The sequence below is a fragment of the Trichomycterus rosablanca genome, chromosome 2, assembly GCF_030014385.1.
Source record: "Trichomycterus rosablanca isolate fTriRos1 chromosome 2, fTriRos1.hap1, whole genome shotgun sequence".
Taxonomy (NCBI): domain Eukaryota; kingdom Metazoa; phylum Chordata; class Actinopteri; order Siluriformes; family Trichomycteridae; genus Trichomycterus; species Trichomycterus rosablanca.
This window is the reverse complement of record NC_085989.1, coordinates 53,276,735-53,303,388: the sequence shown is the minus strand read 5'-3', so window position 1 is coordinate 53,303,388 and position 26,654 is coordinate 53,276,735. Positions and strand designations below refer to the sequence as shown.

The window sequence follows — 26,654 nt, the reverse complement described above, 5'->3', positions numbered from 1 at the left end:
ACTGTTCATTCAGAAAAGCCGGGACTCCTGTGATGCCCGATACTCGGAGGAGATTTTACATTAAATGTAAAGAAACATGAATAATCTCAAGTAAATGTTTTATTATTCACTTACCTTAGTGCTACATCATACATCAAATACATCAATATTACATCAATTATTCATAATAAGAGACAAAACGTACAACATGTATGATTACTAAACATTACAAAACATGTCCTTGTTCCACCATTATGGCATTAAACACCCAAAAATTATTACAGTGCTGCTACTTAATTCATGTCGCACCATGATGACCTTTGTCACCAGACATGAAGTCGATCTAGAAGTGAATGACCAGTAAAAACTTCATTAAGTGTGAATGCGCTGGTGTATTTTGAGATCACTCTGCTGATTAGAACTCTTCCCACACTGTGAGCACTGATACGGTTTTTCTTTAGTGTGAATGCGCTGATGTCTTTTGAGAACACTCTGTTGACTAAAACTCTTAGTACACTGTGAGAACTGATACGATTTCTTTCCAGTGTGAATGCGCTGGTGCTCTTTAAGATTACTGTGCTGATTAAAACTCTTCGCACAATGTAGGTACTGATATGGTTTCTCTCCTGTGTGAATCCGCTGGTGTCTTTTAAGATAACACTGTTGACTAAAACTCTTCCCACAGTGTGAGCACTGATACGGTTTCTCTCCAGTGTGAATGCGCTGGTGCATTTTAAGAGCACTGGGAGAACTAAAGCTCTTCCCACACCGTGAGCACACATACGGTTTCTCTCCGGTGTGAATGCGCTGGTGGCTCTTGAGATTACACTGTTGATAAAAACTCTTCCCACATTGTGAGCACACATACGGTTTCTCTCCAGTGTGAATGCGCTGGTGGATTTTGAGATGACTCTGTGTAATAAAACTCTTCCCACACTGTGAGCACTGATACGGTTTCTCTCCGGTGTGAATGCGCTGGTGTATTTTGAAAGCACCCTGTTGATTAAAGCTCCTCCCACACGTTGAGCACTGATACGGTTTCTCACCAGAGTGAATGCGCTGGTGTCTTTTAAGAGCACCTAGAGAACTGAAGCTCTTCCCACACTGTGAGCACTGATACGGTTTCTCTCCAGTGTGAATGCGCTGGTGTAGTTTAAGAGCACTGGGAGAACTAAAGCTCTTCCCACACTGTGAGCACTGATACGGTTTCTCTCCAGTGTGAATGCGCTGGTGTATTTTAAGAGCACCTAGAAAACTGAAGCTCTTCCCACACTGTGAGCACTGATACGGTTTCTCTCCAGTGTGAATGCGCTGGTGTAGTTTAAGAGCACTGGGAGAACTAAAGCTCTTCCCACACTGTGAGCACTGATACGGTTTCTCTCCAGTGTGAATGCGCTGGTGTAGTTTAAGAGCACTGGGAGAACTAAAGCTCTTCCCACACTGTGAGCACTGATACGGTTTCTCTCCAGTGTGAATGCGCTGGTGTATTTTAAGAACACTCGGAGAACTAAAGCTCTTCCCACACTGTGAGCAGACGTTCCTTCTGTTCTGTTCTCTGGTGAGAGAGCTGTTAATGCTGACAGCACCAGAGGACGTCTGCTGATCACTGGAGCTTCTGGTGGGCGTCAGATCCTCATGTTCAGTCTTAATCTTCACCAGGGTCTCATATTTGACACTGTGGGGGGTCTTGATGTGTTTGTGGAGATGATTTTGGGTTGTACAGGAACGTGGACTCGAGGAGCAGCAGAAATCCTTGTTCAATCCTGAAGAAGAGAAACACAAGCTGCTCTTGTAACACAATCAATTACAAACATCACAATAAACACAGAGCAGATCAAATGATTTTCAAAGCTAAAAGTGAAGAGGAGCAAAGACACGGTACTGAGTGAGTATATAGTGAGATAAAGAGGAAATAACCTCAGCACTTTTACTTTCAATATAGCAACAGAACATATTCACTCTTTTACACGCCTCAGTTATTTACTGGATTATATTATTGATATTATAAATATCATCATTATTATTATCATTACTGATGATAGAAACATTCTGACAGATGAACCATTAATAAATAAAACAGGTTTCATTGCTCAAGATTTGAAACATTCTTACTGAGATCATCTTCATCTTCAGGTTCCTCCTTCTTCTGAGGCAGGACACCTCCAAGTGATTGGTACACTGAGGAGAGGTGTCTATCAGAGGTGATGAGTTCCAGAGGGATTAATGATACTTCACCTGAAATCACATCAACATGTGAAGAAGAAAATGTCTTTTAATTACAAATGAATCCGAATCACATCGTTCTATTATTTCCACTGATTACTGACCACAATACTGACCCCACTACACTCTACCACACTGTCTGGTGGAACAGCGGTATATTGTTCCACATGTACTTACAGAAGAAACTTTTATCTTCATCTTCCTCCTTTTTTATTATTTTCTTCTGGAATCCTTCATCTTCTAGATCCACGGGGGCGACGTGTCCCTCTTCTGCTGACTGCATTATTAAAGATCTAATAGACACACAAACAGACGTGGATGGATAGACGGATAGTACACCACATATTCCCACAGTGCAACAGGTCAAAAACATTAAAACCACCTGGTTTCTACACTCACTGTCCATTTTATCAGCTCCACTTACCATATAGAAGCACTTTGTAGTTCTACAATTACTGACTGTAGTCCATCTGTTTCTCTGCATGCTTTGTTACCCCCTTTCATGCTGTTCTTCAATGGTCAGGACCCCCACAGGACCACCACAGAGCAGCTATTATTTAGGTGGTGGATCATTCTCAGCACTGCAGTGACACTGACATGGTGGTGGTGTGTTAGTGTGTGTTGTGCTGGTATGAGACACAGCAGTGCTGCTGGAGTTTTTAAACACCGTGTCCACTCACTGTCCACTCTATTAGACACTCCTACCTAGTTGATCCACCTTGTAGATGTAAAGTCAGAAACGATCGCTCATCTATTGCTGCTGTTTGAGTCGGTCATCTTCTACACTTTTATCAGTGGTCACAGGACGCTTTTTGGTTGGTGGACTATTCGCAGTACAGCAGTGACCGTGAGGTGTTTAAAAACTCCAGCAGCACTGCTGTGTCTGATCCACTCACACCAGCACAACACACACTAACACACCACCACCATGTCAGTGTCACTGCAGTGCTGAGAATCATCCACCACCTAAATAATACCTGCTCTGTGGGGGGTCCTGTGGGGGTGCTGACCATTGAAGAACAGCATAAAAGGGGGTAACAAAGCATGTAGAGAAACAGATGGACTACAGTCAGTAATTGTAGAACTACAAAGTGCTTGTATATAATAAGTGGAGCTGATAACATGGACAGTAAGTGGTTTAATGTTATGGCTGGTGGGTATAATTGCTGTCTGCTCTTATTTATGGATGTGAAATTGTAAATGGACTCTTATTGATCATTAAAGATAAAAGAATGTAAAGTGCTCGTATGAGAACAAAATAAAACAAAAGTAAATAATTTACTGTGTTTGTATAAATCTGTAAAAATAACCTGTAAACAAAGCTAAACACCACGTGTCTACAAAACTGTAAATACTGTAAACAACGCTAAAAGAACTCGAGGTTTTAATATGAAACAAAGTTAAAATAACTTGATTTATTTCTCTTTTTTTTTTTACAATAGGCGTTAAACTGAAAACTAAATAATACATTTAGCTGAATCAGCTGAGGTGAATCGGTTCATAAGAACTGAATCATGTGTGATGCTAACAGTTAGCAGCTGCTGTGTTCAATCTACTTAAATCCTCAAAGTGTTTTTTATTATGAACTTTTGTTGTATTATTATTAAGAATGTAGTTAATAATGAAAGTGTATTAAAAATAAATAAATATAAACTTACAGAGTCACTTGAACACGTTAGCTTCTGTTTCTTCCTCTTGTTGTTGTTTGAACTGAGCTGGTTGATCCACAATGTTTAGGTTTATTCTCATCCCTACTGGACAGAAGTGTAACAGCAGCAAGAAGGTCCTGGGTTCGATGCCCAGGTGGGGCGGTCTGGGTCCTTTCTGTGTGGAGTTTGCATGTTCTCCCCGTGTCTTCGTAGGTTTCCTCTGGGTGCTCCGGTTTCCTCTCACAGACCAAAGACGTGCAAGAACAGTCCGAATGTTTTGAACACTAAAACCATAACATTTACTATGGTAATTAATATGTAAATGAGGTGGTAACCCTGCCCCAGGTTTAATTCTAGTGAGCTGTGGCGTTCATGTTTGTTTGTTTATTAGGATTTTAATGTCATGTTTTACACTTTAGTTACATTCATTTACATTTACATTTATAGCACTTATCCAGAGCGACGTACAGGAGTAAACATTATCTTACTCTAGTTTAAGTAAACAACAGTTCAAGAACACAAATGTGCTGAAACCCTGATAGAAATGTAAGTAAGTAAGTACAAGTCAGCTTAAGTGCTGCTGACCCACGTAAGCTTCATGCTATCTTTTCCTCTCTTCTGAACCCTCCTCCCCCTCCCCCATCTGCCTCTCTCACTGCTACTGACTTTGCAACATTCTTTCAGGACAAGATTGACAAAATCAATCAATCCTTCTCTCCGACTGACCCACTTTCAACTGACCCTCAACCCACCAACACACTCACCAGCTTCACCCCACTCACCATGGATGAGGTTACACAGCTCCTCTCATCCAGCAATCCCACTACATGCACACTTGACCCTATACCATCCACCATCCTCAAAGACATCTCACAGGACCTAATCCCCTTCATCACACCCATCATCAACAACTCCCTGACATCAGGTGTTGTCCCTACTGCATTTAAAAAGGCTCAGGTCATTCCCCTTCTTAAGAAACCTACACTAGTCACTACAGACATCAACAACTACAGACCTGTCTCACTCCTCTCTTTTCTATACAAAATTCTTGAACGTGCTGTCTATAACCAACTATCTGCCTTTCTCACTCAGAATGACCTCCACGATCCGTACCAGTCTGGCGTCAAGGCAGCGCATTCTACGGAAACAGCACTTGTAGCTGTTACTGAGAAGCTTCATGCAGCCAAACTGTCATCTGTCCTTATTCTTCTCGACCTCTCTGCAGCCTTCGACACAGTGAATCACAGCATTCTCCTGACCACTCTCTACAACCTTGGAGTAACTGCATTAGCTGCACTTTATGAAACAGTATCTGGAGAGATCAGCAGAGAAAGTAACTGATCATTCAGAAAAGCCGGGATTCATGTGATGCTCGATACTCAGAGGAGATTTTATATAAAATGTAAAGAAACATGAATAATCTCAAGTAAATGTTTTATTATTCACTTACCATACCTTAGTGCTACATCATACATCAAATACATCAATATTACATCAACTATTCATAATAAGAGACAAAACATCAATTGATCATTAAAACTCTTCCCACAGTCTGAACACTGATGCGGTTTTCATCAAGTGTGAATGCGCTGGTGGATTTTGAGATAAATCAGGTGATAAAAACTCTTCCCACACTGTGAGCACTGATACGGTTTCTCTCCAGTGTGAATGCACTGGTGTCTTTTAAGAACACTCTGTTGACTAAGACTCTTATTACACTGTGAGAACTGATACGATTTCTTTCCAGTGTGAATGCGCTGGTGCTCTTTAAGCTCACTGTGGTGATTTAAACTCTTCCCACATTGTAAGCAATGATACCGTTTCTCTTCAGTGTGAATGCGCTGGTGCCTCCTGAGATAACTCTGTTGTCTAAAACGCTTCCCACATTGTGAGCACATATACGGTTTCTCTCCAGTGTGAATGCGCTGGTGGCTCTTAAGATAACCCTTTTGAATAAAACTCTTCCCACACTGCGAGCACTGATATGGTTTCTCTCCAGTGTGAATGCGCTGGTGTATTTTGAGAGCACTCTGTGCGTTAAAGCTCTTACCACACTGTGAGCACTGATACGGTTTCTCTCCGGTGTGAATGCGCTGGTGTAGTTTGAGTTGACTCTGTTGATTAAAACTCTTCCCACACCGTGAGCACCGATATGGTTTATCTCCGGTGTGAATGCGCTGGTGTATTTTGAGATAACTATGTTGATTAAAACTCTTCCCACACTGTGAGCACTGATACGGTTTCTCTCCAGTGTGAATGCGCTGGTGTATTTTAAGAACATCCTGACGAATAAAACTCGTCCCACACTGTGAGCACTGATACGGTTTTACGCCGGTGTGAATGAGCTGGTGTATTTTGAGAGCACTCTGTGCGTTAAAACTCTTCCCACACTCTGAGCACTGATATGGTTTCTCTCCAGTGTGAATGCGCTGGTGTACTTTGAGATCACTCTGACGATTAAAACTTCTCTCACACTGTGAGCACTTATACGGTTTCTCTCCAGTGTGAATGCGCTGGTGTTTGTTGAGATCACCTTTTGCATTAAAACTCTTCCTACACTGTAAGCACTGATACGGCTTCTCTCCAGTGTGAATAGTTTAAGAGCACTGGAACAACTAAAGCTCTTCCCACACTGTGAGCAGACGTTCCTTCTGTTCTGTTCTCTGGTGAGAGAGCTGTTAATGCTGACAGCACCAGAGGACGTCTGCTGATCACTGGAGCTTCTGGTGGGCGTCAGATCCTCATGTTCAGTCTTAATCTTCACCAGGGTCTCATATTTGACACTGTGGGGGGTTGCTGATTTTTGTTCTTTTATCCAGGAAAGAAGGCCAAATACAGATTAGTCAAGAGAAGCGATTTATTAAGTATTAAATATACAGATTGGTAAAAGTAATTTCTGAGCTCAGGACAATTCTCCCAAACACACAGGCAGCTGTATGCAGAAGAAGTGTGTCAATCTATGGCATGTGTAGCCTTTTATTAAGAGAAAGAGGAAGTGAGTGGTGTCTTCTTCTTGACCACTCAAAGTCATACCTTGATGCCGTTGGCTTCACAGTTCATAAAGAGGAACAGGGAAACATCTGTGCTGTGGTTACTCCATCTTGGTGTTCCTCAACTGTCAACTGCTGTCTGGAACACAACACTTGCATGCAAAACCATTTCAAAACCTATACATTCAGTTTCTCTAAACTCAGAGGATCGGGTCTAACACACAGCAGAAATGCAAGGCTAGTGATTTCCTGTTCAACTGTCTCTCACACTCTCTGCATAGTCAGAGCAGGAAACACCTGGATGTACTTCCTTATTTTCAGCTAATTTCTCAGAAGATTAGGTTGCTTAAAGTTCAGTTCCTTTTTAACACACACATACTATGTACTGCTTCCCTCAAAGAGCCTTTATCAATTTGATTGTCATACTTTATGATCAAAAGTATACACATACAGATTATGATAAAAAATAACAATGATAGTGATAATCAAATACCCAACAACCCCCCTTAATTGTCCTTTAGGACAATTACAAATCAAACAAATAAACAGAATCACACATTTCCTGATACAGAATGAAAATTAAAAGATTAAGCTAAATAAAAGTGCTATCAGCTCCCCGTTATGCAGAGATCGGGCTGAGAAGCACCTAGTGACTATGAAACAAAAGCCCGAATAAAAACAACCTAAGCTAAAATAGCATATGTGGATAATTATAATGCATAAAAAGGAATTTGGAAAGGATGAACAGTAGACAACTTTAGAATGGTCAGGTCCTCTCAGCCTGAGCTAACTGCTTGGCTCATACCGCTTTTTTACCATCTGTGGGAGCTAAATCAAAAGTACACTAAACACAGTTCATGTGTTAGTAATTTATATGCTTTCTCTTGTTTTTTTTTTCTTTCAATTAAACATAAAAGACATAACAGACATAAAATACAACCTCACTTTAAACCACTTCCGATTCAACCTCCAGTTCCAGATGTCAATGACACCCAAACAAAGGGGTCTTCTGCCCTTGGTAGCACTATAACTTTGGAATACCCCCCTTGGTCAAGGTAATCTCGATGAACCTGGTGAGCAGAGTCATTTTGCAAGGCACACAACAACAACAACCACATACCACCAACAGCGCCAGGGCACAGCAAATTAAGGTCCTTTACGCTTAACATCAAGGCCTTATATTATCCAACCATTTTAGTCATCCAGGTATTAAAAAGGTTTTCAATTGCACTTTTTTCAGCCAATTCATTGCTCAGTGGTGTTAATCCCTCTAAAACCTTGGTAATTGTTTCATCAGGTGCCACTTGGTTTCTCGCCTTCCACTCATCTGGGACCCCCCTGGGCACTTCTATAGTATCTTTATTAACATGAAGATCAAATAAGCCAAAAACGGCCTGAGACGGCACATTTAGTGTGGCTGTGTGACTGGAGTTTCCCCTTCCCGACTCCCCACAACAGGAAGCACATACGACTGCACACCCCGGGCGCCTGGTTCTCATGATCTTAGGAGCACACACTCACAAGACATCTGTCCTTCCTACCATCTGATTGCTGAACCACTCAGAATTAAACCTGTCGGTGTTTTTGTCTACGTCCACAGTGTCTCCACACCATGTCAGTTGACCCACGTCAATGGTTCCTGAGGCTCTGTCAAAACAGATGTAGTTACCTTTGTAAAGCATGCATGCCAGGAGTGTGACCCGTTACCTCACCCTAGGGAACAGGTAATGCACGTCGACAGTGCCTCCATCACCTGGGGAGACACTGAATAGGGAAACAACACATTTCAGGCCAACTAAATCATTTCATAAATTTAATTGGAACGGAGCAGTGCCCAGATCAGGCCCAACAGAAGAGCAAGCGTAACAGCTAGATCTGTTAGTGGCCCTAGCAGTATACAACATCCAATTAAGCCACTGGTTCTCATCCTCAAAACCTGCTTTTACTGAAGAAGTGTCTTTCAGGCTAGTATTATTTATTGTTTTAATTAACTCAGAGATGACTATAATAGTTAGTGTGATACTGGTCACATTTGACTTAATAATAACAGGCTTAGGAGTGGGCTTGGGTACTACATTCAATCGTAACACACCCTGACTGATATATTCCTAATATTAAATATCTTTTTTCACCTACCCTCTGGCAGGTCAGAGTTAAAACTAAGGGGTTACAATCCCCTTTACCACAGGAATGTTTTGCATTAGCTTTTTTTATTGACAGGTGGGATTTTAGTCTAGATCCACTGGTGCAATTTCCTTCTACGGGCCCCACATTCTCTTGATAGCCCCATCCTAGGATCCAGTATTTACTAGAACTGATGACCACACCTGGTAATTACAGGCCTAAAACCCAACCTTTGCCTTTCCAATATCCATTGTCATTATAGTAATGTGCACCCACTCTACACCGATTATCTGTGTTACATACATTTTTGTCTGGCCACCCTAACTGATTTTAGACCAAACTCTCGTGCCACCAATGACCTGGCACGAGTCGAATTGGGCGACACAATCTACACGCTTCATACACTTAATATTGGCAGGACCATTACCTGTACTCCTGCGCTGTTGGTGGTTGGTATAGTTGCTGTGATGCTCAACTATAGCCAAGAAAATTGTGATCAAGATTAAAGCTACAACCATGGACAGAAAACACACTGTTATTTTAATTTGGTAAATCCCAGCCTCTTACAGGCTTGGACAATTACATCAGTTGGAGGGTTAAAAGGCATTTTTACTAAAGTATACTTGAGTTAGGAGGTTGTACCTTCAGGAGGTTTAAAGCGTACAACACAGGTAGGAAACAATTCTTCTACCCTCTAAATGACAGTGGGTACATTTTTACTCTCTTTTAGAAATCAATTTCTACAATTTTAGTCCCACTGTCTGCCAAATCCTTTCTAACTTCCTTCAATTACCAGGAAGGTGCTGTGGTGGGTACACAATGTGTTAGGTGGTGCCAAACTGCCCCTTTTTTACCTTTTTACTTTTATGGCGTGGGTTGTTACCTCAGTGACTTCCCACGGACCCGACCACCTGGGTTCAGACCATTTTCTCTTGTGGACTTTCACCCGCACCCAGTCGCCAGGCTTGACAGTTTTGAATTCCAAACACTCGCTGTCATCTGCTGGTGGTTTCGGAGGGGGCTCACTCCGCTTGACCTGTGTAGACAAAGCTTGAGTATAATTAGTTAAAGCTCTTAACCCTTGTATTATGGTAAGAAAAAAATACATTGATTATGTTGCGGGTCATTTTGACCCGTATTGTGTAAATCCACTCAACACAGTCAAAAATGAAGTTAAACCAATAAGAAATTATACAAACATTTAGAAGAAACCAGAAGAAGAGATATATAATTTCAACTCTATATTAAATAACTCAATTTCAATTTAAGAAGACACAAACTGAAAAGAACTGATTTAAATTTTTCCCTCTTCACGAACCCTTTTTTTGGGTTTTCAATGTTCAACATTTTCAGTGTTCCCCACATGATGGACAGAATGTGACTGTGTGCTTTCTGCAGATGTATTTCTTACACCTCACACAGCAGGTACTTGATTTACTGTCATCTCGGGAGGGACAGAATTGACATCTTTTGCGTTTCTTTGCACCTTTATCCAAAGGATCCATTGTTGGTTGGTCAGATGCCCTGCCCTGCCCTGGACTTTTGCGATGACAGCTGCAGCTGCTGGGGATCGAGCTGGCCTGGCCCGGTTCTGGATCTTGGGAGTGACGAGTGCTTTGCCTAGTTCTTCCAGGAAAAGTCGACGTCGGTACAGTTTGCTGGCATTCCACTGCTGGTTGATCTCAATCCACAGCACATAGGCATTGTAAGCAGACACGTCCACAATGTTGTAGAAAACCACCAAGGGCCAACGGGCAGTCTTGCGCTGGCAGCTATATGTTGCTATGACTTTGTCAAGATTGTCAACTCCTCCTTTGGAGCAGTTGTAATCCAGGATCATTTGTGGCTTCATGTCCTCTCTCGTGCTCATGTGAAACGTCTCCAAAGACATTGTTGCTCGGAAGATTGGCCTTCCATTCTCTTCATTCCATAAACTTGCAGTTGCTTCACCCTTTGACCTGTATACTCCAGCTAATACTAGAATTCCAATGTAAGCATGCAAGTCAGTTGGATCCAGTGGCTTCCATTTTTCTTGAAAGACACGCCTCCCCTCCAAGTTGGTCATGTCGAGGATTATCTTCTCTATGGGTGGGGATATGAAGAGCTGAAATGCTGATTCAATATCATCAATTCTTGTGACAGCAAATCTTGTCGGACCAGGCGTCATTTTGATGACATTAGAAAATGACAATCTGCCTCGGCTTTGGTGTGGTGATGTTGACCATTTTATTTTACCATCTTTAGATGTCCATGTCCCCTGTGTGGATGACAATTGTTGCGTGTCTTGGTTTTCATCTGATGAAGGGACACCGGCAGACTCGTCCTCTGAATCCTCCTCATCATGGGAAAATTGACAATCTGGATCATCAACAGCATTGTAGTCTGGCTCTGAAGGATCCTCCGTCTCTGAAATCTCTTCCTCTACATCACTATCCCAGTTCATAAGCTGCGATAAAACTTCTTCAGCTGTAAATTGTTTGGAGCTCATTTTGGTGTATGCCCCCAAAGAAAGGGCATGGAAACAGTGACAATGACAGGGGAGATTAAGTCCCTCTTCCACACACACACACACACACACACTCACACCTGGTTCTGAATGGCTATTCAGAGGCAGTCAAAATAAAAAATATCAAAGAGACATGTTTATTTTGGATTTGAACAGCTTGTTTTTGTCTGGGTCAAAATGACCCACAACATCATCTTTGTATACAAACTCTGTGCAGACAATCCACGACACATCAAAGTGTCCAGATTTTACACAGGAGTTCATGACCCTAGATGAGAAAAACTCATAAAATATCTTGGAAAAAAAGTAAGGATAACCTGCACTTTGGTCCACTCAAAAATTGAAATGGGTCAAATTGACCCCAAACATAATACAAGGGTTAAAGTTAAAGTCTTTAGCTCATGGGGTAACAGATGTGTTTTGGCACACATTTTGGAGCGCATTGACATCAAATCAAATCAAATCACTTTATTGTCACATCACATTAACACAGGTGTGAAAGGTGAGTGAAATGCTTAGTTGCTCAGTCCCTCACAGTTGCAATACACATAAAACAGAAAATATATAAAACATAAGGGCCAGGTACAACATATCTACCTTGTAGGGGAGAGTGTAAATGCTATTCAGGTAAGAAAAGGGCAATGAGTTTATTCTCGCTCAATATCATCCAATTTTGAGCTATGACAAGTCAAGACATTCCTGTATCCTTCTCTCCCCCCTTTCTAAAATAGGATGGCATTAACAATTCCTCCTGTTTCAGAAACTTCAAAATAAGACTGTTTATTGCACCATGGCCATCTGTTTTTGTCTCTCCTATATTAAGTGGCTGACTTTTCTTTTTATGCTACTTTTAATTTCAACAGGCGCTTAGCGAGCTGATCTAGTTCCTCTTTTTTCTGTTGCTGTGTGTCTCTATGACGCTTAACATAATGAGCTAAAGTGGCTGTCCACTTACTTTCGTTGATGTTCAGTCTTAACTATATGTTTTAGACGATCTATGGTAGCATTCTGTTCTGTAACTAACAGGGTCAGTCCATCAATTTGACGTTATTGGTCATTTATAAAGTCTCCCTTAACAGTCACGTCTAATTCTCCCCCTGTTATATCTACTACACCACCATTTATTGTCAAGACTGGGGCTTGTACCCTGTGTACACGTGCATTAGGGATAGGGGAGATGGTAGCATGTAGACCTGGTATTAGTTGGTCAAAGCAGTGAGCTGCTTCATTATAAGTGGGTGGTTTTGTTTGCTTCAGCCAATATTGGGTAGATTTTGCAGATTATTGGGACTATGAGATCAGGATTGTGACCTCCAAGCAGGTTCCTGCCTGCGTTTTTTTTTTTTTTCTCAGGAGGAGCAATGTCCTCTACCTTTACAGTGAGTGGACTTAATGGGACATCGAGATTCACTATCTGTGTTTATCTCAGGGGAGGTGCCCACATTTATACTGACGGCCTTCACGTGTAGGAGTAGGTCAATGGCATTTGCCAAGTGGTTGTTGGCTTTATCCAGGGCATTTTTCAATGGGCCAAATCTGTGTTGTCCCCTCCTTCGTCACTGATCTAATACTAAGTCCGTCATGAACGAGAACAAGGCCGACAGATACTCACAGATAATCAGAGACCTTTCATTAATCAGTTCAAATTACACAGGGACGATTCAAAACACAGTCAAAAACAGCCAGTACTTCGGCACGTAAATTGTCACAATCACAATCCAAAGGAAAAACCAAAATCAAAGTCCAAAACAGGCAAAAACAGTCATATACAAAATCGCAATCAACATTCAAAGCGCACATTGTGCAGGAGAAACACGGCAATACCTCACACAGTTTCACTGGTATCGCAACACTTATACAAACTTTTGTAAATTAGGTTCAGGTCTTAATCAATAAACAATTGACACATAGGTCCTCGGTTCTGTCCGATTACGTCATTTGATCACCCACTGATTCCTGGGAAATGCAGTCCTGTTCTTTCCGACAATCAATAATAATTTCAGAATCCACAAAAAGTATTACAGATTACCTTTTTCCACAGAAATTATATGTTTTCTGTCTTCTTTTATATATGCCGGATTCGACTCTGTTGGACACAAAGTTTTTTCCTGCCACTCTAAAAGTAATTTTTTAGACTTTTTAATTTTAAACTTTTTGACTTTAAGCATACTGGTAATTTCAATTCTACTAATAATACGAGTTTTCAATTTTCCACCAGTACCTACTTCCTTTTCAGTATACTGAAACATGTTTTTTAATTTGGACGTACATTCAGATAAAACAATACACATACAATTTACTACCTCGCCGTCCATACAAGGAACCCAAGTTCCTCTTTGTCAGACCTTAATTTGTTGTCCAAACGGACAAAGTTCCACAACAGATATGTCAGACAATCATTGAAATTTGAATGGTCAGAACAAAAAGATCCTTCTATTACCTTTACAATACTATACCAACCTTATATTCCTAATTTTCTAACCAGTTTTATTAATCCTTCTGTATCATTAAATACAGAAATACCAGACAACATATATATATATTCTAAATACATTGATAAGAAATTTCCACTAACAAAAACATCAATGTAATAATAGTAATTACAGTAATTCACATTCTAATTGATTAAATCACTAAACCAGACAGATAAAAACAAAACTTAAATATATTCCTACAAGACAAACTCACAGATATCAATGACAATCTTTCATTTAGTCCCAACATAATCCACAAAATCGGATTTTTTTTTTTTTTACGGCATAAATCAATGCTCCACTGCCACCAATACGAATCAATTTTTTACTGCCTTATATACAAATACCAAAGACATACAAATAACAAGCCAGAAATCAATCCTGTACCGCCACTTGAGAAGAGTCAATCCTCGATTCCTTTACATATAAATAACAAATACATACAAATGACAAACCAGGAGTCAATCCTCTACCGGCACTTGGGAAGAGTCAATCCTCGATTCCCTTACATACAAACAACACGAAATAATAAGGCACGAGTCAATCCTCTAGTGCCACTTGGGAAGAGTCAATCCTCAATTCCCTTATAATACTTTTACCAATTTCTATAGGACAATTTTCTAGTTAAAATGATACGCAATAATTTAAAGACACTTACTGGATAGGAGGAATCCACACAGTCACAACTAACATGTCCTATCTAATCCTATGCAGAAATTCAATTTTAATAGGTTTTCTGCTTACCATTATTAATTGACCGGTCTGTGACTGTGAGAATTCATCTCCACTCCATGGTCCTTCTTGGCTCCTTTCTTCCCAGATCACGTCGAGGGTCACCAAATTGCTGATTTTTGTTCTTTTATCCAGGAAAGAAGGCCAAATACAGATTAGTCAAGAGAAGCGATTTATTAAGTATTAAATATACAGATTGGTAAAAGTAATTTCTGAGCTCAGGACAATTCTCCCAAACACACAGGCAGCTGTATGCAGAAGAAGTGTGTCAATCTATGGCATGTGTAGCCTTTTATTAAGAGAAAGAGGAAGTGAGTGGTGTCTTCTTCTTGACCACTCAAAGTCATATCTTGATGCCGTTGGCTTCACAGTTCATAAAGAGGAACAGGGAAACATCTGTGCTGTGGTTACTCCATCTTGGTGTTCCTCAACTGTCAACTGCTGTCTGGAACACAACACTTGCATGCAAAACCATTTCAAAACCTATACATTCAGTTTCTCTAAACTCAGAGGATCGGGTCTAACACACAGCAAAAATGCAAGGCTAGTGATTTCCTGTTCAACTGTCTCTCACACTCTCTGCATAGTCAGAGCAGGAAACACCTGGATGTACTTCCTTATTTTCAGCTAATTTCTCAGAAGATTAGGTTGCTTAAAGTTCAGTTCCTTTTTAACACACACATACTATGTACTGCTTCCCTCAAAGAGCCTTTATCAATTTGATTGTCATACTTTATGATCAAAAGTATACACATACAGATTATGATAAAAAATAACAATGATAGTGATAATCAAATACCCAACAGGGTCTTGATGTGTTTGTGGAGATGATTTTGGGTTGTACAGGAACGTGGACTCGAGGAGCAGCAGAAATCCTTGTTCAATCCTGAAGAAGAGAAACACAAGCTGCTCTTGTAACACAATTACAAACATCACATATTCAGTCAGTGTATGATGGTTATTATGGTTATCTGTGCTGGTGGTAGAAACAATTCTGACAGATGAATCCAAATTAAATAAAAGACGTTCTTACTGAGATCATCTTCATCTTCAGGTTCCTCCTTCTTCAGAGGCTGGAAACCATCATGCTGTTGGTACACTGAGGAGAGGTGTCTATCAGAGGTGTCGTGTTCCACAGGGATTAATGATACTTCACCTGAAATGTCGTTCATATGTTAAGAAGAAACTCAACAACTGGATTAAATTACAAATAAATCAACTTTCCATATCGTCCTATTATTTCCACTGATTACTGACCCCAATACTGACCCCACTGTTCTGTACCCCACTGTCTGGTGGAAAAGTGCTAAACTGTTCCATATTTACTTACAGAAGAAATCTTCATCTTCTGATTCCTCCTTTTTTATTAGTTTCTTAAAGAATCCTTCATCTTCAGTTCCTTCATCTTCTAGATCCACGGGGGCGTCCCTCTTCTGCTGACTGCATTATTAAAGATCTAATAGACACACAAACAGACGTGGATGGATAGACGGAAAGTACACCACATATTCCCACAGTGCAACAGGTCAAAAACACAACATTAAAACCACTTACTGTCCATGTTATCAGCTCCACTTACCATATAGAAGCCCTTTTGTAGTTCTACAATTACTGACTGTAGTCCATCTATTTCTCTACATGCTTTGTTACCCCCTTTCATGCTGTTCTTCAATGGTATTTATGTGCTGGTATGAGTGAATCTAAACACCTTACTGTCACTGCTGGACTGAGAATAGTCCACCAACCAAAAATAACCACCCAACAGCGCCCCGTGGGCAGCGTCCTGTGACCACTGATAAAAGTGTAGAAGGTGACCGACTCAAACAGCAGCAAAAGATGAGCGATCGTCTCTGACTTTACATCTACAAGGTGGACCGACTAGGTACCTAAATAATACCTGCTCTGTGGTGGTCCTGTGGGGGTCCTGACCATTGAAGAACAGCATGAACGGGGGTAACAAAGCATGTAGAGAAACAGATGAACTACAGTCAGTAATTGTAGAACTACAAAGTGCTTGTATATAATAAGTGGAGCTGATAACATGGACAGTAAGTGGTTTAATGTTATGGCTGGTGGGTATAATTGCTGTCTGCTCTTATTTATGGATGTGAAATTGTAAATTGAATCTTATTGATCATTAAAGCTAAAAGAATGTAAAGTGCTCGTATGAGAACAAAATAAAACAAAAGTAAATAATTTACTGTGTTTGTATAAATCTGTAAAAATAACCTGTAAACAAAGCTAAACACGACGTGTCTACAAAACTGTAAATACTGTAAACAACGCTAAAAGAACTCGAGGTTTTAATATAAAACAAAGTTAAAATAACTTGATTTATTTCTCTTTTTTTACAATAAGCGTTAAACTGAAAACTAAATAATACATTTAGCTGAATCAGCTGAGGTGAATCGGTTCATTAGAACTGAATCATGTGTGATGCTAACAGTTAGCAGCTGCTGTGTTCAATCTACTTAAATCCTCAAAGTGTTTATTATGAACTTTTGTTGTATTATTATTAAGAATGTAGTTAATAATGAAAGTGTATTAAAAATAAATAAATATAAACTTACAGAGTCACTTAAACACGAACACGTTAGCTTCTGTTTCTTCCTCTTGTTGTTGTTTGAACTGAGCTGGTTGATCCACAATGTTTAGGTTTATTCTCACCCCTACTGGACAGAAGTGTAACAGCAGCAAGAAGGTCCTGGGTTCGATTCTCTAGGCCAGCTGAGACACTGCTCCATGCTCTTGTGACTCCTCTCTGATCTATGTGCTTCCCTCCAGGTCACTTTGTCTCCTACAAATAGTTCAGAATTCTGCTGCTCTTACTCATACAGAGAGATCTGATCACACCCCTAATCAGCTAATTAACTCAAAACACCTGCAAAGGCCTTTAAATGGTCTCTCAGTTTAGTTCTGTAGGCTACACAATCATGGGGAAGACTGCTGACTTGACAGTTGTCCAAAAGATGACCATTGACACCTTGCACAAGGAGGGCAAGACACAAAAGGTCATTGCTAAAGAGGCTGGCTGTTCACAGAGCTCTGTGTCCAAGCACATTAATAGAGAGGCGAAGGGAAGGAAAAAATGTGGTAGAAAAAAGTGTACAAGCAATAGGGATAACCGCACCCTGGAGAGGATTGTGAAACAAAACCCATTCAAAAATGTGGGGGAGATTCACAAAGAGTGGACTGCAGCTGGAGTCAGTGCTTCAAGAACCACCATGCACAGACGTATGCAAGACATGGGTTTCAGCTGTCGCTTTCCTTGTGTCAAGCCACTCTTGAACAAGAGACAGCGTCAGAAGCATCTCGCCTGGGCTAAAGACAAAAAGGACTGGACTGCTGCTGAGTGGTCCAAAGTTATGTTCTCTGATGAAGGTAAATTTTGCATTATCTTTGGATATCAAGGTCCCAGAGTCTGGAGGAAGAGAGGAGAGGCCCAGAATCCACGTTGCTTGAGGTCCAGTGTAAAGTTTCCACAGTCAGTGATGGTTTGGAGTGCCATGTCATCTGCTGGTGTTGGTCCACTGTGTTTTCTGAGGTCCAAGGTCAACGCAGCCATCTACCAGGAAGTTTTAGAGCACTTCATGCTTCCTGCTGCTGACCAACTTTATGGAGATGCAGATTTCATTTTCCAACAGGACTTGGCACCTGCACACAGTGCCAAAGCTACCAGTACCTGGTTTAAGGACCATGGTATCCCTGTTCTTAATTGGCCAGCAAACTCGCCTGACCTTAACCCCATAGAAAATCTATGGGGTATTGTGAAGAGGAAGATGCGATACGCCAGACCCAACAATTCAGAAGAGCTGAAGGCCACTATCAGAGCACCCTGGGCTCTCATAACACCTGAGCAGTGCCACAGACTGATGGACTCCATGCCACGCCGCATTGCTGCAGTAATCCAGGCAAAAGGAGCCCCAACTAAGTATTGAGTGCTGTACATGCTCATACTTTTCATCTTCATACTTTTCAGTTGGCCAACATTTCTAAAAATCCTTTTTTTGTATTGGTCTTAAGTAATATTCTAATTTTCTGAGATACTGAATTTGGGGTTTTCATTAGTTGTCAGTTATAATCATCAACATTAAAAGAAATAAACATTTGAAATATATCAGTCTGTGTGTAATGAATGAATATAATATACAAGTTTCACTTTTTGAATGGAATTACTGAAATAAATCAACTTTTTCATGATATTCTAATTTTATGACCAGCACCAGTATATAAATAAAACAATATAAAACAGCACTCAAACAAAACAGAAGCAGAACCAAAGCTATTGCACTTGTCTTATTCAAATTGAATTAGAAGTTGCACATGTCCCATTAAAGTAAATGAAGTGAAATTGCACAATACCCATTGAATGACGCCTGTTGTGTCACATGTTTGTGTTTAACAGAGGTATTTTGAACTGGAGAGCTTTAATGTACAGGGTTATGATGGCAGACATCCCAAGTGTCCCGGAAGTTCCGGGTGTCTCCCACATATACATAGCGCCTCCCTGATGCCCACAAGTCAGATAAAATCTCCTGGAATCTAGAACGAGAGGCCAAGAGCGAAACACACACACACACACACACACACACACACACAGACACACACACGTGCACGCAGGCGACACAGACATTTTTCTAGTGCACTATGTAGGGAACAAAAATTAATTATCTAATATACTTTCTAGTGCACTATGTAGGGAATATGAATGCGTTATCTGATATACAATCTAGTGCAATGTGTAGGGAACATAAACTAATTGTCTAATTCACTATCTAGTTCACTACGTACGAAAACATAAATTCATATCTAAAACACGATCTAGTGCACTATGTAGGGAACCTAAATTCGTTAAATACACTACCCAAAGCATTATGTAAGAAACATAAGTCTATTATCTAGTACACTATCTAGTGCACTAAGTAAGAAACATAAATTCTTTTCTAATATACAATATAGTGCACTATGTAGGGAACATGAATCTATTATCTTTTACACTATCTAGTACACATTAACACATGTGTTTGTGATGCAAAGTTAGCTTAATAGCTCAGTTAGCAGCTCCTTAGAGTTCAGTTACCACCCATAATCCTTTGGTGTGTGCAAGAGATTTTTTAGTTTTTTCTTGGGGGTGGGGGGGGGGGGGGTGTGGGGTGGGGTATCTCGAGAGATCAGCAGAGAAAGTAACTGATCATTCAGAAAAGCCGGGATTCCTGTGATGCCCGATACTCAGAGGAGATTTTACATAAAATGTAAAGAAACATGAATAATCTCAAGTAATTATTTTATTATTCACGTACCATACCTTAGTGCTACATCATACATCAAATACATCAATATTACATCAATTATTCATAATAAGAGACAAAACGTACATGTACAGTGTATCACAAAAGTGGGTACACCCCTCACATTTCTGCAAATATTTCATTATATCTTTTCATGGGACAACACTAGAAATAAAACTTGGATATAACTTAGAGTAGTCAGTGTACAGCTTGTATAGCAGTGTAGATTTACTGTCTTCTGAAAATAACTCAACACACAGCCATTAATGTCTAAATAGAAGGTATGGTGTTCTTGGGATGCAACTCAGCATTCTTCTTCCTCCAAACACGACGAGTTGAGTTTTTACCAAAAAGTTCCATTTTGGTTTCATCTGACCACATGATATTCTCCCAGTCCTCTTCTGGATCATCCATATGCTCTCTGGCAAACTTCAGACGGGCCTGGACATGTACTGGCTTAAGCAGGGGGACACACCTGGCACTGCAGGATTTGAGTCCCTCTCGGCGTAGTGTGTTACTGATGGTAGCCTTTGTTACTTTGGTCCCAGCTCTCTGCAGGTCATTCATCAGGTCCCTCCGTGTAGTTCTGGGATTTTTGCTCACTGTTCTCATGATCATTTTGACCCCACGGGATGAGATCTTGCGTGGGGTCCCAGATCGAGGGAGATTATCAATGGTCTTGCATGTCTTCCATTTTCTTACAATTGCTCCCACAGTTGATTTATTCACACCAACCTGCTTGCCTATTGTAGATTCACTCTTCCCAGCCTGGTGCAGGTCTACAATTTTCTTCCTGGTGTCCTTCGACAGCTCTTTGGTTTTGGCCATGGTTGAGTTTGGAGTCTGACTGTTTGAGGCTGTGGACAGGTGTCTTTTATACAGATAACGAGGTCAAACAGGTGCCATTAATACAGGTAACGAGTGGAGGACAGAAGAGCTTCTTAAAGACGAAGTTACAGGTCTGTTAGAGCCAGAAATCTTGCTTGTTTGTGGGTGACCAAATACTTATTTTCCACCATAATTTACAAATAAATTCTTTAAAAATCCTACAATGTGATTTCCTGGATTTTTTTTTCTCATTTTGTCTCTCATAGTTGAAGTGTACCTATGATGAAAATTACAGACCTCTCTCATCTTTCTAAGTAGGAGAACTTGCACAATCAGTGGCTGACTAAATACTTTTTGGCCCCACTGTATTTGATCACATACCAACCAGCAAGAATTCTGGCTCTCACAGACCTGTTAGTTTTTCTTTAGTTTAGAAGCTCCTCCTATTCTGCACTCATTACCTGAGGAAGCGGAAACTCAATGTTGCCCAGCGACAGCCCCGAAACCTGAAAGATCTGGAGAAGATCTTTATGGGGGTGTGGCCCAAAATCCCTGCTGCAGTGTGTGCAAACTTGGTCAAGAACTACAGGAAACGTCTGACCTCTGTAAAGGTTTCAGTACCAAATGTTAATTTCTGGTTCAGTGTCCGGGGGTATCGCCCTAAAATGATCCACAAAGTTGAATCAGTTCATCTGGACACAAGTTTGTAGTAGAGATAAGTTTCGAAAAAGTCATTCGGATTGAGTGACGAAACGTATCTCTACTACAAACTTGTGTCCAGATAAACTGATTCAACTTTGTGGATTTGTGTACCTGGATTATTGAGCATGCATCAACAGACTCCCTAAAATGAGTTTTTCCAACTTGGGATGTCTGTGATGGGGCTCCAACACTGAGCGGCAACTTAATGTGGTGCAGAAGATAATTCAGGATCTACAGACTCTGTACAGCCACTAAAATCTTGTATTAGTTCGTGATATTCAGACATTCTATTGGACCATGTTAAAAAGTTAGCTGCATTAGCTGCACTTTATGAAACAGTATCTGGAGAGATCAGCAGAGAAAGTAACTGATCATTCAGAAAAGCCGGGATTCCTGTGATGCTCGATACTCGGAGGAGATTTTATATAAAATGTAAAGAAACATGAATAATCTCAAGTAAATGTTTTATTATTCACATACCTTAGTGCTACATCATACATCAAATGCATCAATATTACATCAAATATTCATAATAAGAGACAAAACATCATTTGATCATTAAAACTCTTCCCACAGTCTGAGCACTGATGAAGTTTTCATCAAGTGTGAATATGCTGGTGTATTTTAAGATCACTCTGCTGATTAAAACTCTTCCCACACTGTGAGCACTGAAACGGTTTTGCTCCAGAGTGAATGCGCTGGTGGATTTTGAGATAAATCAGGTGATAAAAACTCTTCCCACACTGTGAGCACGGATAAGGTTTTACTCCGGTGTGAATGCGCTGATGTATTTTGAGATCACTCTGTTTAGTAAAACTCTTCCCACACTGTGAGAACTGATACGGTTTTACTCCAGTGTGAATGCGCTGGTGTGTTTTGAGATCACTCTGTTTAATAAAGCTCTTCCCACACTGTGAGCACTGATAGGGTTTCTCTCCGGTGTGAATGCGCTGGTGTATTTTGAGATAACTATGTTGACTAAAGCTCTTCCCACACTGTGAGCACTGATATGGTTTCTCTCCAGTGTGAATGCGCTGGTGTTTGTTGAGATCACTATGTTGACTAAAGCTCTTCCCACACTGTGAGCACTGATACGGTTTCTCTCCAGTGTGAATGCGCTGGTGTATTTTAAGAGCACTCGGAGAACTAAAGCTCTTCCCACACTGTGAGCACTGATACGGTTTCTCTCCAGTGTGAATGCGCTGGTGTTTTTTACGAGCTCTCTGAGAACTAAAGCTCTTCCCACACTGTGAGCACTGATACGGTTTCTCTCCAGTGTGAATGCGCTGGTGTGTTTTGAGATCACCCTGTTGACTAAAGCTCTTCCCACACTGTGAGCACTGATACGGTTTCTCTCCAGTGTGAATGCGCTGGTGTATTTTAAGAGCACTGGGAGAACTAAAGCTCTTCCCACACTGTGAGCAGACGTTCCTTCTGTTCTGTTCTCTGGTGAGAGAGCTGTTAATGCTGACAGCACCAGAGGACGTCTGCTGATCACTGGAGCTTCTGGTGGGCGTCAGATCCTCATGTTCAGTCTTAATCTTCACCAGGGTCTCATATTTGACACTGTGGGGGGTCTTGATGTGTTTGTGGAGATGATTTTGGGTTGTACAGGAACGTGGACTCGAGGAGCAGCAGAAATCCTTGTTCAATCCTGAAGAAGAAAAACACAAGCTGCTCTTCAGGTGGTTTACGGGAATTTCAGGTATATACGTGAACCTATAGAAACAAAGCTTTGTGCCTCCAGGACCAGAACACAATTACAAACAACACATATTCAGTCAGTGTATGATGGTTATTATGGTTATCTGTGCTGGTGGTAGAAACAATTCTGACAGATGAATCCTAATTCAATAAAAGACGTTCTTACTGAGATCATCTTCTGGTTCATCTTCCTCCTTCTTCAGAGGCTGGAAATCTGAGGAGAGGTGTCTATCAGAGGTGTCGTGTTCCACAGGGATTAATGATACTTCATCTGAAATGACATCAACATGTGAAGAAGAAACTCTTTTAATTACAAATGAATCCGAATCACATCGTCCTATTATTTCCACTGATTACTGACCCCAATACTGACCCCACTGTTCTCTACCACACTGTCTGGTGGAACAGCGGTATATGGTTCCACATGTACTTACAGCAGAAACTTTCATCTTCATCTTCCTCCTTTTTTATTATTTTCTTCTGGAATCCTTCATCTTCTAGATCCACAGGGGCGACGTGTCCCTCTTCTGCTGACTGCATTATTACAGATCTAATAGACACACAAACAGACGTGGATGGATAGACGGATAGTACACCACATATTCCCACAGTGCAACAGGTCAAAACATTAAAACCACCTTGTTTCTACACTCACTGTCCATTTTATCAGCTCCACTAAATAAAAACAGAATATGATGATTTGCAAATCCTTTTCAACCCATATTCAATTGAATACACTACAAAGACAAGATATTTAATGTTCAAACGGATAATCTTTATTGTGTTTTGCAAATATTCACTCATTTTGAATTTGATGCCTGCAACACGTTCCAAAGAAGTTGGGACAGGGGCATGTTTAGCACTGTGTTATTACCTTTCCTTTTAACAACAGTCAATAAGCGTTTGGGAACTGAGGACACTAATTGTTGAAGCTTTGTAGGTGGAATTCTTTCCCATTCTTGCTTGATGTACAACTTCAGTTGCTCAACAGTCTGGGGTCTCCGTTGTCGTATTTTGCGCTTCATAACGCGCCACACATTTTCAATGGGAGACAGGTCTGGACTGCAGGCAGGCCAGTCTAGTACCCGCACTCTTTTACTACGAAGCCACGCTGTTGTAACACGTGCAGAAGGTGGCTTGGCATTGTTTTGCTGAAATAAGCAGGGACGTCCCTGAAAAAGACGTTGCTTGGATGGCAGCATATGTTGCTCCAAAACCTGTATGTACCGTTCAGCATTAATGGTGCCTTCACAGATGTGCAAGTTACCCCTGCCATGGGCACTAACACACCCCCATACCATCAGAGATGCTGGCTTTTGAACTTTGCGCTGATAACAATCCGGACAGTGCTTTTCCTCTTTGGCCCGGAGGACACGACGTCCATGATTTCCAAAAACAATTTGAAATGTGGACTCGTCAGACCACAGGACACTTTTCCACTTTGCGTCGGTCCATCTCAGATGAGCTCGGGCCCAGAGAAGCCGGCGGTGTTTCTGGGTGTTGTTGATATATGGCTTTCACTTTGCATGGTAGAGTTTTAACTTGCACTTGTAGATGGAGCGACGAACTGTGTTCACTGACGATGGTTTTCTGAAGTGTTCCTGAGCCCATGTGGTAATATCCGTTACAGAATGATGTGGGTTTTTAATGCAGTGCCACCTGAGGGATCGAAGGTCACAGGCATTCAATGTTGGTTTTCGGCCTTGCCGCTTACTTGCACAGATTTCTCCAGATTCTCTGAAACTTTTGATGATATTATGGGCTGTAGATGATGAAATCCCTAAATTCCTTGCAATTGCATGTTGAGAAACGTTGTTCTTAAACTATTGGACTATTTGCTCACGCAGTTGTTCACAAAGTGGTGAACCTTGCTTGTGAATGACTGAGCCTTTCGGGGATGCTCCCTTTATACTCAATCATGACACTCACCTGTTTCCAATTAACCAGTTCACCTGTGGAATGTTCCAAACAGATGTTTTTTGAGCGTTCCTCAACTTTCCCAGTCTTTTGTTGCCCCTGTCCCAACTTCTTTAGAACGTGTTGCAGGCATCAAATTCAAAATGAGTGAATATTTGCAAAACACAATAAAGTTTCTTCGTTTGAACATTAAATATTTTGTCTTTGTAGTGTATTCAATTGAATATGGGTTGAAAAGGATTTGTAAATCATTGCATTTTGTTTTTATTTATGTTTTACACAATGTCCCAACTTCATTGGAATTGGGGTTGTAGAAGAACTTTGTAGTTCTACAATTACTGACTGTAGTCCGTCTGTTTCTATGCATGCTTTGTTTCATGCTGTTCTTCAATGGTCAGGACCCCCACAGAGCAGGTATTATTTGGGTGGTGGATGATTCTCAGCACTGCAGTGACACTGACATGGTGGTGGTGTGTTAGTGTGTGTAGTGCTGGTATGAGTGGATCAGACACAGCAGCGCTGCTGGAGATTTTAAACACCTCACTGTCCACTCTATTAGACACTCCTACCTAGTTGGTCCACCTTGTAGATGTAAAGTCAGAGACGATCGCTCATCTATTGGTCATCTTCTAGACTTTTATCAGTGGTCATAGGACGTTTTTTGGTTGGTGGACTATTCTCAGTCCAGCAGTGACAGTAAGGTGTTTAAAAACTCCAGCAGCGCTGCTGTGTCTGATCCACTCATACCAGCACAACACACACTAACACACCACCACCATGTCAGTGTCACTGCAGTGCTGAGAATGATCCACCACCTAAATAATACCTGCTCTGTGGTGGTCCTGACCATTGAAGAACAGCATGAAAGGGGGTAACAAAGCATGTAGAGAAACAGATGGACTACAGTCAGTAATTGTAGAACTACAAAGTGCTTGTATATAATAAGTGGAGCTGATAACATGGACAGTAAGTGGTTTAATCTTATGGCTGGTGGGTATAATTGCTGTCTGCTCTTATTTATGGATGTGAAATTGTAAATTGAATCTTATTGATCATTAAAGATAAAAGAATGTAAAGTGCTCGTATGAGAACAAAATAAAACAAAAGTAAATAATTTACTGTGTTTGTATAAATCTGTAAAAATAACCTGTAAACAAAGCTAAACACCACGTGTCTACAAAACTGTAAATACTGTAAACAACGCTAAAAGAACTCGAGGTTTTAATATGAAACAAAGTTAAAATAACTTGATTTATTTCTTTTTTTACAATAAGCGTTAAACTGAAAACTAAATAATACATTTAGCTGAATCAGCTGAGGTGAATCGGTTCATTAGCACTGAATCATGTGTGATGCTAACAGTTAGCAGCTGCTGTGTTTAATCTACTTAAATCCTCAAAGTGTTTTTATTATGAAGTTTTGTTGTATTATTATTAAGAATGTAGTTAATAATGAAAGTGTATTAAAAATAAATAAATATTAACTTACAGAGTCACTTAAACACGAACACGTTAGCTTCTGTTTCTTCCTCTTGTTGT

At 40.6% G+C, this 26,654-nt stretch overlaps 2 pseudogenes; one reads left to right on the top strand and one right to left on the bottom strand.

The window, feature by feature from the left end:
- LOC134334891 (uncharacterized) overlaps nt 1-26,654 on the top strand; it is a 759,100-nt pseudogene that overhangs the window by 110,228 nt on the left and 622,218 nt on the right.
- LOC134300444 (zinc finger protein 850-like) lies at nt 131-26,654 on the bottom strand (annotated as a pseudogene).